This window comes from Haemaphysalis longicornis, unplaced genomic scaffold (assembly GCF_048455015.1).
Source record: "Haemaphysalis longicornis isolate Haplotype H1 unplaced genomic scaffold, Haemaphysalis longicornis Haplotype H1 scaffold_1, whole genome shotgun sequence".
Classification (NCBI taxonomy): Eukaryota; Metazoa; Arthropoda; class Arachnida; order Ixodida; family Ixodidae; genus Haemaphysalis; species Haemaphysalis longicornis.
In genome coordinates, this window is record NW_027526203.1 from 67,112,716 (window position 1) to 67,126,275 (window position 13,560).

Consider the following 13,560-nt stretch of genomic DNA (forward strand, 5'->3'; position numbering starts at 1 on the left):
TGCGAAAAGATTCAGCCGGATAGAATTGGGGGGAAAGTCCTACTTCCTGAGGCACTGGGTTTCGCAATTGATGGAAGCATTAACTGGTCAGCAGTAGGTATTACTAAGCAGCGGCTAGAGTATTGGTGGAAAAAAAGCAGGGAAGTCGATAAAATAACATCCCAGCCAGGGGTAGCGGCAGGGCACAATTAAAAAGAAATCCGAGTTGAAGGACTAAATTTAAATTCAAACTACTAAGATAGGCTAGATGGCGCACGCCGTCACCCCGATTCAAAGAGGAGGCCTTTATTCATCATCATCATCATCAGGTAAGGTCCCTAGAATAACTAAGGTAGCGCCAACTGCTCCCTCCTTCTCCGCTGCCCTCCTCTTTTTTCTCTCCCCTCACCCGCGGCGCCGCGGTCCCTTTAACTCGCGGCGGGGCCGTCATTTTTGTTGGCTTCCTCAGAGCAGACGCCGTCGCTACGCTTCGGGCCGCTCGCTGCAGTTTTTCGTGCAGTTTGCTCTTGTTTTCGCGCCGCAATCGCTCTTTGGTAGCAGTAATAGTATTTCTAGAGCCCCGTTTTACCAACACGCATTAAGTGAGGCTCTTTTGTTGTGTATTTTTGTCTAGAAGGGGGTATTTGCGGGGTGTATGCCGCGGGCGCATACGGACAGCGCTGTGCACACTAAACTTTTTTACACCCTTTTGGCCAAAAAAGGTGTAAAATAATTGAAAAAAGGGTGTTGGGAGGCCCTTACACCCTTTTTCTTGAATCTCCACACCCTTTTTCGTAGCTCTCCACCCTTTTTGCGTGATAAAAAGGGTGTTGACCAACCTCAACACCCTTTTTTTTGGAAGGGTGTTGAAAGGGTGTGGAAAAGGTGTTCAGCTCTTCATTGATTGAGGCCATGCATGCAATATAATTTCAAAAAGACACCCCATTGCACCATCCTCCCAACCTCGTCAAAAATGTTCCGAAGCAAAAGAAAAAAAAAGCGGCCAAATTCAATAAAAAGCAGCGGCAGCACCGACGTTGAAACAGGAAAAAATATCAGCCATTGCTTATTACGACATCGACAGAATAACACTACCCCTCCCACTTTTTGTTTTCTACAGCCTTCCACGGAGCACAGCACAACCTTGAACTGTGACATCTGTATCATCATTCCGTCGTTCCCTGTTCCTCTCCTGCCCCACCAGCACAATCATAGCCCCCTCTGACAACAGTCATTCTCATCGCTCGGTGGAGTTATAACGTACTAGCAATTACAATTTTATTCCATTCTTATTGTTAGCGACCGTAAATATTGTGTACAAATGCAATAAACAGACCACCTAGTTTCTCCCGCAGAAACAACTTTGGAGAATAAGGCAGATATCAAAAGAAAACAAAAGTTGGGGAGGGAGGGGCATGAAATCGGGCGCTAAATAAACCGGCGCCAAATAATAATACGATTACTTACACTAGAACACTGCCAAATTTCATTGCGCAGTGTTATCTTACTATCTGCTGCTTTTTTTAACGTTCAAATCGAGCGCCAAAAGCTTCAGTTCGCGCTTTGTGTTTGTAAACATTAAATATCTAAGCTTCTTTATTATAATACACACAATAAATAATAAACTTAAAGATTATGTTATATTCAGTAAAAGATGCAATTATTTATTGTTGTCGTTTTAATTTGTTTACGCAACTCCCTGCCAACGGCCGACACCCGGAGTCCCTGAGTACGGCGCGCGGCGGCGTGGTCGGATTCCGGAACAGATACCCCGTGACCCGTCTTTCATGGATTGTTTACTGTGGTGTGCGACCGTGCGGTTAAACAAGCGCAGTTATTATGATTAATTGGACACCTCGTCGTCTTCGGTTATGTCTGTCGGGTTCGACTTCGCGATGAAGTATTTGAGAACAACTTTGCCACCTGAATTTAGTTTGGCGCTTGCCCCTGAACGTCGCTCGCTCCTCTGCGTGGTCTCTGTCAGGTAAGCTGTCTCGTCACATTTGCCTCCTTTCTTGTCACTGGATGTCGTTTGTAGCTGTCATCGCCGCTTTAAGAATTCGTTAACAGGAGCCCGCGTGTGTGAATTGTTTAACTGAACTGGCTAGGTTGAACCTAGAGGGCTTGTCTCTAGAAAGGCGATGTGCGAAAGAACATTGGGGTGCTTGCATTGAGCGCTGAACGCACTGGCGCTCTGTAACGCAGTGGCGCTCAGTAACTCAGTAACGTTTCCCATTCCGCAGCACTATATTGATCAGCTTCAGAGTTCACCACTGCGAACCACGTCTTACGCGTAGTTTATCAGAACACGGGCGGCTACTTGTGCGGCGCAGCGTTTACGGCTTCGTTAATCACCGTTGTCGTTTGTGCCGTTTTGGAAATGGCGAGGGAAAATCGTTTGCGAGCGAATGTGCGCGCCTCGCAAGCTTCGTTGCGTTTGCGGCGAGCCACCTCACCATGTGTACGGTGCCGCTGTACGCGGGTATTGATTTTGGCTGAATGTTGTGTTGCCCGAGTTGTAACATTCGTGCACCCAATAATTTCCATTCTTGCCTGAGTGGTAATCATGTGTCATCTTGTTTTAGACCTCTGGACGGTCTGAGCACATCACGTCCCTCCATTCAACCGGACAAGAGCCACAACCATTGTCAACAGTGTTTGGCCGCCAGAACGTAAGTTTTCAAACAGTTTTGGTAGCACAGTGGGCTACCATACTTGAATAATGTTCGATCACTTGAATGTACAAGTTCTCGCCCCCGTAACAATTATTGGTGTTTCATGCATAACCTGATATGTAGCTGCTAAATGGCAACCTTTATTGTTAATTTCGGAAAACTCAGTTTCACCCAAAATCATAATGTGGGCGTAGCAGTTAATCACCATGTATACGAATTTCCTGGTGTTAGTCATGTTTACGGTGAAGCCATATTTCTTAGGTGGTGACACAAAAATGTTATTACCTTTGTAGTTTCGTCTTCGATAAAGCCTTACCAGTTCTATTTTCAGCTATTCTTTGGATGTTTATTATGTGAATTGAGTCCTTGCAGTCCACTTTTTCAAATAATGTAACTGCCTGTACCATTTAAAGAGGCCTGATTGGGGTTCTGAAGGCTGCGATTTACGCACGCTAGTGCTGTACCGCCAATAAAGAAACATCCTTCCACAAAGAAAAAGATTTGAAAGTGTAAAGTATCAGCTGCATTATTCTTAACTGGAACATGCTAATTGCAAGGCCTGGGGCTTTTCCTGAAAGCACTGTGGATGTTATGAGAGAGGAAAACCACTCAAACACATCTGCTAAGGCCGTTGCTGCTCCAAGATGCGTGCAAGCATTGAGTCTTCTAAGCAATACATTACACCCTTTTTTTTAAACAACTGACGTGCATGCTGAACGTACTCCTGATTGGGCGTGTGCCAGGCGCGTAGCCAGGAATTTTTTTCGGGGGGGAGGGGGTGGAGGGGGGCCGTGGTCGACCAAAAGATGGGACGGGGAAATATGTAGGCAAGGCATCTTGCGCGTTGTTTTGGAAACGAAGCTTGAAATAACTGACTTTAACATGCGATTTGTGTATGCTCAATGCTAACTGTAAAGCCCACCTTAAGGAGCTTAGATGGTGATGATCATGATGATCACCTAGATTGCCGTTCGCTGGTCTGTGGGCACACCACGGGCGATTCATTCGTCTGCAGAGCAGGTGGTTAGGCGGACCCACGCTCGTGAGCATGATCATGAGTGCGCTCGTGAGTGACGCGCGGTCCCTGAAGTTCGTCGGGCGGAAGTGCAGGCCAACACTGGGTGCTTACTATCAAGATTCTCGTGTTTTAGATTTTCCTTTAGAAAAGGGACTGTTAAGTTTTCTTGTCAGCTATGAAGTACAGTCGAGCACGATTTGAAGGTTATCGCGCCAGCACCGAGCGGCCAAGCGGGCCACCAGCCCACGGTTTCGTTTCGGGACCATGAAAATCGAGATTTCGCAGTCTTCGCTCCCTTGTTGGCTGTTCCATGATACAACAATGGCCCGCATGACTGACTTGCCACCCTTTCGGTTTCAAGCTGTACATTCGTTGTTATCAAGCACAGACTTCAACTTGGTTGCCCTTTATCTACGCCGACGATAACGAAACTTGCATGGAATATTTGCTAAAGCTGGTTTTCTTTCTGCTTCGTTTGAAAGAGTAGCTTTCCCGCGACAACTTTCGAATCGCAGTGGACTGTACATGCGGCGCATTCGTATATTATGGCGGTGAAGCTAGCAAACGTTCATCTTCGTCTTTAAAGGAGCCTTGAAGAGAAAACACAAGTTTGGTTCATTCGAAAGATTGCCTCGTTAGGACCATAACGACACCACTTATACGCAAACTTCGCTCAAATAAGCTACATAATTAGGAAAAAAGGAAATGATCACGCGACCCATTAGCTCATTTTCCGCAACAGAACCTATGATGTCACTCGAGAATGCTCTGCGATTTGCGGAGGCCGGCAAAAGCAAACGCATGTTGGCAGGGCTTACAGTTTGCATAGCGAGCTAAATGCCCGTGAAACATACTGCACATTCTTTTTATGACAAAGAACGGTGGAGTAAACGGTTGAAGTTCCGAACGAACACGCAAGCGTGTATGCCAATGCGTACGAAACTACCGCCAGCCGAACTCGACATCTCACCGTCGCCACCATTGCGCAGACGAATTTTCGGGTTCAAGGTTCTTCGGGGCCAACGAACCGTCCCAGCACGCACAGCCGCGACCTTGCTTGGTATCGTAATCCCTTCACAGGAGGTTGGCCGTCATATCGCCAACCAGGAAAGGTAAAAATAGAAACAAGGGGAGTAAGGAACACAGAGCAGCAACGAGATAGTGCCACTCGTCGCACAGGTTTCGGTATGGAGGTCGTGTTGGCTTGCTGCTGTGGTTACGAGCTCGTTTACAGTTTACAACCACTGAAAACTTTGAGCACTTCGAGCACTTTACAATGAAATTTCGTTGCTGTGTTTTGAAATGCCCATGTAGTACGGGCAAATCGTCGAGGGAGTGCGACATCCCCGCCGGTGAGATCTCCTTTCATGTGCTGCCCAACGACGAACCTCGGCGAAGCAAGTGGCTACGTTTTGTGAACTTTGCAAACGGATGAGAAATAGAGCTAAAGGAGGTACGAGTGTGCTCGCTTTATTTCCGAGGAAGTGATTACGGCAGGAACCCGGACATGCTGGCGCTCGTCGCCGACTTCGTCAAATCGCCGCCAAAGCGCTCTGACCTTGGGGAAAAAAATTGCCGTACACACCGCGCATTGACGCTCGAATCTTTCTGGTCGGAGCAGAGAGCTCGAGCGAACGGCTTTCCATACACGACACCGGCCAACTGGCATAAGCGATACTGCTACTAAAATTGAAAATACGGCACATACGTACCAGTCTGTATTCATCCGTCGCGACGGGGCTGACGAGGCAGCGGTGCCGACGGCTGGGCGTTCGTCGGTTGTGGCTATCGCGGAATGGTCGCTTTCCCGTCCACCGCGTATCCCACAACTCTTGCCGCTCGTGCACTTAGAAGCATTGAGCGTTCAAGTGGTGTGAGGTTGTTAAATGCAAGCCCGAGCTCCTCGGCGAGAGTTTTGTTCTCCGGATCAGGCGATTCCATGACTAGGGCTGCGGGTGCACTAGGTTTTACTAGTATTTTTAAAATGGCCGCCGTCTCGGTCGACTCCCGCGTGTGGGTGCTATATGGAGTCTACATACTAAGTATATGTTTCATTGACCGGCTCGTATGACGCCATTGTTCACATGACGAAATGTGCAATTTTAGCGGGAGAAAAATTTTGGCTTAAATTGCCTTATTTCTCAGTGAATAAAGCATCATTTGCTTTCGGGAAAGCGCTTGGGGTACTATGAAACACCTAATCTTTCGTATAAAACAAACTTTTGTTTTCTCTTCATGGCTCTTTTAAGTAATCGCCTTTTGTTATTTTTTGTGCTAGTAACGTGAGTAGTGAACTTGCGCTAAGCGGAACACCTTATTGCACTGCTGTTGAATGTTGAGCTTGTTGCACGTTTCTTATTAAATTTCGTTATTTCTCTCTGTTAAATTGAAACAGACATGGCTTCAGTAAAATTCCGGTTAAGCAAATACAGAATGCTGATTCTAAGGGAGGTCAAGGAAACAGTGGAATAGTGGCCAAAAAACAAAGCTCCGCAGTAAGGAGAATTGTGTAGTTTTGTTGATGTGGAGGAAATACAAGATGGACAGAGCAATGCTTTTTATGCAGCAGAAATTATGGAACTGAAATATTCAATGAAATGCGATGTCAGTAGAAAAATAAACATATCAAGGATTGATAGTTGACTGAACAAAATACAGCGACATGCTCTGTCATGTGATTATAATTTGTATCAGTGTATTTGTATCAGTGTAAAGACAAGGAATGACATGCTCCCGACCACATGTAAGCCTATATGAGGCTTTTCCGGCTGTTTTGCCATTCCCCGGCCGTGCTGTTCCGCCAGTGAAACAGTGGGGCTGTTTCGATCGGCTCGCGGCAGGTTCCCGGCGCTTGTCGGTGTATCCGGCGCGAAATGCACCCGGGCTGTATATATTGACAGGTACAGCATCTGGAGCGGGCGCAGGGATCAGACGTTGACATTGCCCTTGTTGTCAGTTTTATATGAGCAAGAATGTCCTTAAAACTGCAGGTTCCGCGCCTGCAGGTGACTTTAGGCGGTTTTTCAGGCTGCTTAAACTGCACCCCAGCCTTGGCATAAAACATTATGGGGGGGGGGGCACCGCCCCCCCCTTTCCCCACCTCACCTTCGGCTACGCCCTTGGCGTGTGCTTATTCTTTCTTGAATCCACCACATTCGGGTCGTCACGTTGATTTGGGAATGCTGGAATCCAGCATATGCTGGCAAGATACGAGAGCTTGAACACAACCCACTTGCCCGCAATGAGTTTTCAAAGATCACCACCTGAAGGTACTGAAGTGAGATGTAAGCATTGCCTAAAAACCATACCAGATGAGGGTACCAACTCATAATTATGTATCTTTCTCGCCCATTTACGTGTTTTGAACGAAAAAAGTGCCATTTGAAGGTGACACGTCGTTCTCTGCCGAATTCTGATGCCTGATTAAGTTTGTGGGCATTAATTTAGCAGCTTGCTCACATGTCTAACGTGTATGTGTGCTTGTTAGGAGTGAAGTAGGTAAAAATTGAAAGGTTTGATTGTAGTTGTGCATAGATTACCTACATTATTTTCATTCCTAGAAAAGAAAAATTGAGGTAACCCTGCCAATTGTTCGGCATTGCTGCATTTTATTATGCTTGTATGATTCGTAGAACCTGCAGGAGTTCAGCTGCTTGTTATTGGAGAAATAAACAGTGGTACAAAAAGAAAAGCATCTACTAAATAAAAATCTTCACAATCGCAGGATGCCAACGGTCCACCTACCAACTTGCGTCCTGCATTGTTTCTGCTGGCTGGAGCGGCGCATGGAGCATTTTTCAGCTTCTCGAAGTTTGTGATCAAGCGCTGCCCCAGGTGAAGGATGCCGCAGAGGGATCTTCTGTTTTAATTTTAATGCCACAATTTCATGTGCTGAGCACTTACTCGTAAGGCATTTTAAATATTCATCATCCCAGAGGGTATGTTACCTTCTTCTTGGGTGGAATGTGGCTGCAATCAGGTTATTTGTGACAGAAACAAGTGAACCATGTGGTGAGAGTCATTGAGGCCTTGTTGATGGCGCATACTTCTGAAATAACATTTTCATTCAGCTGAATAGTTTCTAAATATTACAATTTGTGAACAAAATATGATGAAAGTCATGATTAGTTGTACTACAGTGCAGGAAAGAAATGCCAGCATATGTTTTAAGAGCCTCTGATGTTTGAGGTCATTGGCTGGTGAGCAATAAAACAGAGCTGAAAATTGTTTAAAGTGAAATCAATTATTTGTTGTCACCAGTGCATGACCCATAGTGAAAGCTATCTGGTCTCCCAATTTCAAATGAGACAGGAAATGCCAAAAAAATAAGGAAATAAACAAGACAGCTTGCTACAATAAACCAATTGAAAGAATTGCTCAATGTCTATAAAGTGGTGATCCAGGCGGGTTAGTTCGGTGTTGATGAAATACAAGCAGGCACTCGCCTGGTCAAAAACAAATAAACAAATAAAGACGTTTTGGGGCCCCTACTGGTCCCTTGATCACAATGAAAGGGGAGTGAAAGGTCGTGATTATTTATAGGTTCGGTGTCGCAGAGTGCGCATGTATATCTTTGGGAGGTTACCCCGCGACCGGTTAATCGTGTTTTTAGTTGGTTGAATATGCACTGATTCTAAAAGTAGTCGTGTCGACAGGCGCTTTGATGCGATTATGCATGCGGAATCCCAATCGATGACATGGTCAGTAGCCAGGTGATGATCCGCCAAGGCATTTCAGCTTGCATTGCCTTTTTTGACATCGTTCTGGTGCTATTAAATTCTTCTTTTAAAAATTTCCAGTTTCACCTATGTAGGATGCGTTGCAATCCTTGCATGAAATTTTGTAGGCAACTCCGGGGAATCTTAATTTTTCTAAAGGGTCCTTCACGCATACCAGCTTCTGCTTAAGCCTGTTCGTTGGCACGTGTGCAATTTTAATGCCATATGTGCCAAACACCCTTGCAAGAGCTTCACTGATGCCTTGCGTGTAGGGGATGGCAGTGCGTTTTTGCATGTCTTCTTGAGGAACCCTTTCGGAGGAGCAACTGAAGCCCGCAATTATTGCGTCCTCACAAGCTTTGAAAGGTAGCCGTTGCTGCGAAGGTCCTTCCTTACCACGGCTAGCTCTTGCTTGCGTAGACCAGGCTCAGAGCAGATTCGTGATGCGCGTGAGAAGAGTGCAGCGGTGGCGGAGCGTTTTTGGCCTATAATCGAACCCCAGGTATCTACCCGTGTGGGTCGGCTTTCGATACACACTGGTTGTAAATCCTTTGGCCGACCGTTTCAGAAGTACGTCGAGGAAGGCAATCTGTCCATTATTTTCCTGTTCCATGGTAAACTGGATGCTTGGAACACAAGAGTTTAGATGCTCAATTAAAGGCATTACGTTTCGGCGGTGAATCACACAAAAACAGTCGTCTACGTAGCAGACAAAAATCTTGGGGCCGTCTTGTACAAGCATAGCGCAGAATTTTCTAGAGCCTCTAAGGCAATATTCGCACAGACTGCTGAAACGGAAGCTCCCATAGCTGTTCCAAACCGCTGCTTGTAACATTGTACATTGAAAACAAAACGTGTTCTGCAGGCAAAATTCCAGGCAAAATTACGGGGTCCGGAGTTGCAAGGATCTACTCGAGAACGATGTATCTCGGCCTTCATGGTCGCCAATTGAGACGCAAGACTTATATCGTCTCCTGGAATTTGGCCTGCAGAACACATATTTTGTTTTCAACGGACACTATTACAAGCAGCGGTTTCGAACAGCGATGTGAGCTTTCATTTCAGTAGTCTGTGCGAATATTGCCTTAGAGGCTATAGAAAATTCTGCGCTATGCTCGTACAAGACAGCCCCAAGATCTTTGTCTGCTACGTAGACGACTGTTTTTGTGTGATCCACCGCCGAGACGTAATGCCTTTATTTGAGCATCTAAACTCTTGTGTTCCAAGCATCCAGTTTACCATGGAACAGGAAAATAATGGACAGATCGCCTTCCTCGACGTACTTGTGAGACGGTCGGCCAAAGGATTTACAACCAGTGTGTATCGAAAGCCGACCCACACGGGTATACCTGGGGTTCGACTCGGCGCATCCTATAGGCCAAAAACGCTCTGTCGCCGCTGCACTCTTCTCACGCGCATCACGAATCTGCTCTGAGCCTGGTCTGTGCAAGCAAGAGCTAGCCGTGGTAAGGAAGGACCTTCGCAGCAACGGCTACCCTTCAAAGCTTGTGAGAACGCAACAATTGCGGGCTTCAGTTGCCTCCCCCGAAAGGGTTCCTGAAGAATACAGGCAAAACCGCGCTGCCGTCCCCTACACGCAAGGCATCAGTGAAGCTCTTGCAAGGGTGTTTGGCACATATGGCGTTAAAATTGCACACGTGCCAACGAACAGGCTTAATCAGAAGCTGGTACGCGTGAAAGACCCTTTAAAAAAATCAAGATTCCCAGAGTTGCCTACAAAATTCCATGCAATGATTGCAACGCATCCTACATAGGTAAAATCGAGATCATGACGGAATCCTGTCTGGCCGGAAGGGTACATTAGGAACGAAAAAGAGACGCCGACCAGTCCAAACAAAACGTATACTGACGTTTCGGCTTCAAGCACGGAAGCCTTGTTCACAATAAATGCATCACCAGAAGTGGGTCGTTTAAGTGGGCTTGAGTAATCGCTGCAAAGAGCGTGCGTAGATCGGGTTTAGATTTCCGTCGTTACGATTGACTGTGTCAGATGTGGTCTGAATGATTAGTGATTCCAGATGTAGCCGTGAGGCTGTCACTTTTTCTGTAGCGACGATTCTTGCATTGTCCCAATCAATCTTGTGGTCATTCACGACGGCATGTTCGGCTAAAGCATTGTTGTGGACGCTTTTATTCTTTACGTCAAGTGCATGCTGCTACAGACGATTCCTATAATTTCCTGATTCCCCAATATACACGCCGCTGCCGTCTACACAAGGTATCTCGTATACCACACCGGGGAAGCGCTCCTTGGGCAAGCGGTCCTTGACTCTCACGAGCTCATGGCGCATCTTTTTGGCTGGAACGTGGGCCACCTGTCGAAGTTCCTGCACCAAGTTCTGGCTCCGCTCGTCGGTAAAGGGACCACTCACGTTCGTAATTCTTTTGATTTTGTCGAGAAGACTCGCAACACCGTGATCGAGAAAGACGACTTGATGGTGTCCTTCGACGTGAAGTCCGTTTTCACGAGCGTTCCGATTTACCTGGCTGTCAACGTATGCACCGCTGCTCTCGAGGCTGATGAGACGTTGCCCGGGAGATAACCGATGGATGTGCCAGAACTACGCAGGCTTCTAGATTTTTGCCTGAACAATACGTACTTCGTCTTTATGGGCCATTTTTACAAGCAAAGATCGGGGACTCCAATGGGTGCCGCTATTTCGGTCACGGCGGCGAACCCGACCATGGAAGCGCTGGAAGCACGTGCGCTAGCCTCCTTTTCCCCTCAACCAAAAGTGTTCTTGCGTTATGTCGACGATTGTTTCTGCGTCGTTCAGAAAGACGCTGCGAACAACTTGCTGGCCCACCTCAACAGTATGGAACGTGCCATTAAGTTCACGTCAGAAGAGGAGGCCGATGGCAAACTTCCCTTCCTGGACGTCCTCGTGTCTCGGCAGGGCCAGAGGCTACGTTTCAGCGTGTACCGCAAGGAAACGCGCACAGGCCTTTACCTGAACTTCAACTCCGTGCAGCCCGCTTCCCACAAGAGGGCTGTTGTTAGCACGCTACTGCAGCGTGTGAAAAGATTGTGCTCGAAGTCCGAGGATGCGGCGGTGGACACGGCAAAGGTACGGGACGACGTGGCTAGCTGCGGTTACCCAAGGCACTTTATAAATGCAACGGAACGCCAACTGACCCGACGGGGACCACTGGACGTGGCTCTTGCCCCGATGAAGCGAGCTCCTGTGCCCTACCTTCTAGGAACAAGGGAATGTTTGGCACGCGTCCTACGGGAATATGACGTGCAGGTGGCCCACAATCCAGCCAAAAAGATGCGCCATGAGCTCGTGAGAGTCAAGGACCGCTTGCCCAAGGAGCGCTTCTCCGGTGTGGTATACGAGATACCTTGTGCAGACTGCAGCGGCGTGTATATCGGGGAATCAGGAAATTATAAGAATCGTCTGCAGCAGCACACACGTGACGTAAAGAATAAAAGCGTCCGCAACAATGCTTTAGCCGCACACGCCGCCGTGAATGACCACAAGATTGATTGGGACAATGCAAGAATCGTCGCTACAGAAAAAGTGACAGCATCACGGCTACATCTAGAATCACTAATCATTCAGACCGCATCTAACACAGTCAATCGTAACGACGGAAATCTAAACCCGATCTACGCACACTCTTTGCAGCGATTATTCAAGCCCACTTAAACGACCCACTTCTGGTGATTCATTTATTGTGAACAAGGCTTCCGTGCTGGAAGCCGAAACGTCAGTACGTTTTGTTTGGACTGGTCGGCATCTCTTTTTCGTTTCTAATCCTACATAGGTGAAAAGAAATTTTTAAAAGAAGAATTCAATAGCACCAGAACGATGTCAAAAAGGCAATGCAAGCTGAAATGCCTTGGCGGATCATCACCTGGCTACTGACCACGTCATCGATTGGGATTCCGCAAGCATAATCGCATCAGAGAAGCGCCTGTCGACAAGACTACTTTTTGAACCAGTGCATATTCAACCAACTAAAAACACGATTAACCGGTCGCGGGGTAATCTCCCCGAGATATACATGTGCACTCTGCGCCACCAAACCTATAGATAGTCGCGACCTTTCACCCCCTCTTCATTGTGAACAAGGGGCCCGTAGGGGCCCCAAGGCGTCTTTATTTGTTTATTTGTTTTTGACCGGGTGATTGCTAGCTTGTATTTCATCAATGAATCACCCTCCCCTGACGAGTTTTCGTCGAACCTTGGAATGTGTTGGTGTCAGTGGGTTTACACAGCCAACTTGTGGGGACGCACATAAGCTCTTAACAAATGAGCTGCGTAGTGGCTATGCACTAGTCATGGTTTTTATTAGTTGCCTTGATGAATATGATCTTCTGTCGTAGTGTTTTAGGTAGCTCACTCGCACATTATGCCTTTGTTTTTTGGACATTGTGGAGTGTCTAATGATTTTTCGTTCTATTTCTGATTTTTATTGCAACTGTAAATATGTCAGGAGTCCCGTAATGAGTTTCTGGCAGTAATAGAGCACTACTGTGTGCATGAAGGCAGCCTAAATAAAAAAATTGGCTGCCTTGCCTTTGCTTAGAGGGGCCATGCAGACAACACACAAGTTTGGTTCATTCGACAGATTGCCTCGTTAGAATCATACTGACACCATTTTTAACGCGCACTTCACTCGACTAAGCTATATAATTAGGAAAAAGGGAATGGCCATGCGACCCACTAGCTCATTTCCCACAGCAGTACCTATGATGTCATATGTTCCCAGCTGTGCGATTGGCTGAGGCCGGCAAAAGCAAACGCAAATGGGGCAGGCCTTATAAGCACGCCGAACGAGCTATTTGCGCTTAAATGTAATGCATATTCATTTTACAGCAGTAAAAATGGTGCAGTAAACTATGAAAGTTACGAAAATACGCGTAAACATACAAGTACCGATGCATACTGCTGTTGGTACGGCATGCACACTATGCTTGTTTTAGCTGGACAGCACTCCGCCGCTTTGGAGTTGGCTTGTACGGCACTGGCCCCCGCACGGGGCACCTTGAGCAATCTTGCTGACGGTACTGGCGATACCGCGGACCCCGAGCCCCCAAACATAAGCTGGATCCAACCGTGGTGATGTGTTTTTAAGGTGAAGGGTAGAAACCTCTAACGGTGGCCGTCGGAGCCCAGGTCAAGCTCCGGCGGATGGGCTC

General features: G+C 47.1%; 1 long non-coding RNA gene across 1 annotated transcript; it reads left to right on the forward strand.

Annotated features, from left to right (window-relative positions):
* Nucleotides 1–1,910: 1,910 nt before the first annotated feature.
* LOC144164377 (uncharacterized) lies at nt 1,911–7,702 on the forward strand. The gene is made up of 3 exons (XR_013321176.1): nt 1,911–1,963; nt 2,565–2,651; nt 7,397–7,702. It is a non-coding gene; the product is annotated as an uncharacterized LOC144164377 (long non-coding RNA).
* The last annotated feature ends 5,858 nt before the right edge of the window (nt 7,703–13,560 follow it).